General features: G+C 41.2%; 2 long non-coding RNA genes across 2 annotated transcripts in view; one reads left to right on the forward strand and one right to left on the reverse strand.

Annotated features, from left to right (window-relative positions):
* Positions 1-253: 253 nt before the first annotated feature.
* On the reverse strand, positions 254-968 carry LOC111973461 (uncharacterized). Its single transcript, XR_002878585.3, has 4 exons — positions 814-968; positions 653-711; positions 482-562; positions 254-396 (listed from the first exon to the last, which is right to left on the reverse strand). It is a non-coding gene; the product is annotated as an uncharacterized lncRNA (long non-coding RNA).
* A 436-nt stretch (positions 969-1,404) lies between these two features.
* LOC111972726 (uncharacterized) overlaps positions 1,405-2,573 on the forward strand; it is a 12,955-nt gene continuing 11,786 nt past the window's right edge. The window contains exons 1-2 of the long non-coding RNA XR_002878504.2: positions 1,405-1,490; positions 1,593-1,634. This is a non-coding gene — a long non-coding RNA (uncharacterized lncRNA). The remainder of the gene's footprint in view (positions 1,491-1,592; positions 1,635-2,573) is intronic.

Genomic DNA, 2,573 nt, shown 5'->3' on the forward strand with positions numbered 1-2,573 from the left:
CTACTGCAACTCAGGCGTTATTGAGGACCGTTTTACTGAAGAATGCGTTTGGTTTGTTTTCAATGATTACATTTTTCATCTAGTGATGCAAATATTGACTTGTATCTTTGTGTATACAGGGCTCATCTGTAAAAGAGCCTGGTCTCAGCATGACTCCATGTCAAAGGTTAAATAAAATGACATTGCTACATTATGGGTTGCAAATGCAGTGACACTGAAAGGCAAACTGTCCATTTGAAGTTCAAGCAAACACTACAGTGCTTAGGGTTACCATGTTTTGGGAAAAGCAGTTTTGAAGAGAAGCAAAAAACATGGCATTCCCCATGGGGTCAAATTTAAAGCTGAATCCACACTGAGTAGCAAGGCCAGGCGTCAGGGTTATGATTTGTGTGTCATCTGGAAGGGATGGAGATGGTGTAAACACAATAGTTGACAAACAATCCATGAATTATGAAAGGAGAATCATAAGAGACAAACTCACTGAAGACAGCATCAACCTCTGTAAAAAGAGGAGCGACACTCAAACGAATAACGTTACCAAGGCATTCAGCGTTGAGGTCATCTGGAATGGGAAAGGATAGTTAAAAACCAAAAAATATATATATATTGTCAAACGCTTAGTGCTTGAAATTGCAGGGTGCAAAATGCATACTTATAGATGGTGTCTGTTGTGCTTGTATGCCCATAGCTGCCAACAATAGGCAAAACAACCTGTAAGGCATTTGACAAATTATTATGATTGATTAAAAGGAGGAAGAGCACAACTCAAATGTTTGCGTGGCATAAGACTCTTCTAGGCCTGCTACTACTTACCCTGAGCTAAGGAAAGGAACCATTGTAGAACAGAATTGTTTCGATAAATACACAGCTACAGAATCTAATATTTGACCCAAGGTGTGCAGCCTACAGCCCAGGGGTATTCAACTTTTACCCTATGACAAAGTCACCTGAACCCCAAAGGGCTGCACATTTTCTTTTTATTCCCCTAGCCCTACGAAGCTGATTCAAATAATCAATTAATCATCAAGCTTTGTTCATGTGAATCAGCTGTGTAGTGTTAGGACAAAAACCAACATGCACACCAAGTTTGGGAAACGCTGCCCTGCCCCACTCCAGTCAAAACAATCTCTGCGAACGTTCGATTCCATTCATTTGCTATGGGCTCGCGCTAGTGTTCCAGCTTAGCCAACGTTCTTATTAAGCCGTTTTTCAGCCTTGGGTGAATTTTGWCTCGTTCTATTGTCCAGCCTGTAGCTAGCCAGAGCGAATTTACGAAAGCACCCGCATGTCCATTGAGGAAGCACAACGACATGTAGYTAAACTAAGAATGACGAGAATAATCAAGTCAATTGTTCCTCTCTCATTCCTTTCCCTCTTCCATGCGTCATCATTCTGCTCCGGAGTGGCTCGCTTGTGGACGTACTGGCAGGATAGGCAGCGTTTCAGTTGCGCTTCAAGAATTCTGCATTCAGTAGCAAGTTTGTATGAAGGTGTGGTTATTCACAGGCAAATTGTTATATGCTATGGAGGTACATTTGTGTATTTTTGTCTAAATCAAAAATAATTGTTGACAGCAATTTTTTCCCCGACAGAAAAGGAAGTCAAAGCGGACACCTACGAAGATGGCATCTCAGGTAAGCAGCACTGGGCTGTATTGACGGATCCTCAAAAAATGACATGTGCTGCTTTAGATTGAACGGTCATATCTCAGTTATTGAGAGATATGACGAGCGAGTAGATTTACAGCTTTTCACTGGACTATCTGTTGCTGCTAAGTCATGGGTTAGCCTTGCAATAACCAAGTGGTGAAAAACACAGCCCTCTATTTTAATGTTTCAGTACACTTTGAAAGGAGGACTATTGGTAGATGTCAACCATGTTCAATTCATTGTTGTAAATGTAACAGGGTTATATTGGTGATTCCCTTGCCACTTTATTGTTAAGCCAATGGGTTTTTGGTTTTAGTTTTGTCTTGCCTTCACCTACTCAACATGGCATCTTATTGGCTGGTTTGCGTAGCTTGCTTACGAGGGGGGATGTTTCAGTTAGAATCGTCCCAGTGAACAAGCACCAAACCAGCGTAAGTTGTTGGTTGGAAAGCACTGTACGTCAAAAGTGATTTTTATACTCCCAAGTTGATTTAAATGTACAATTTATATAAACCGGTTTGTAAATGTTATTCGAACATCACACATAAGATGCAGTGTTTTTTGGAGAATATTGGTTGTGCATTTTGTTGTTAAGAATTCCCGCCAGTACTAGTTAGCCACTTACTGTGTCTGGTGGGGGTGTTCATATATTTTGTACAGTGCGTGAGTGCAGAGTTTGGATGGTGAGCCTTGCATTGCATGACGTGCAATTTTGTGCTGTTCCTATCAGGTACATTGTTAAAGATATTATATATTGTAATTGTATTATTTTGGTAACTACAGCCCAGTGAACAAGCACCAAACCAGCGTGCGTGAGTGCAGAGTTTGGATGGTGAGCCGTGCATTGCATGACGTGCAATTTTGTGCTGTTCCTATCAGAATAAATCTCCATGACTGGTGCTACACGTTGGAGTCGTGTCGAGG

The sequence above is a fragment of the Salvelinus sp. IW2-2015 genome, linkage group LG14 (genome assembly GCF_002910315.2).
Source record: "Salvelinus sp. IW2-2015 linkage group LG14, ASM291031v2, whole genome shotgun sequence".
Classification (NCBI taxonomy): domain Eukaryota; kingdom Metazoa; phylum Chordata; class Actinopteri; order Salmoniformes; family Salmonidae; genus Salvelinus; species Salvelinus sp. IW2-2015.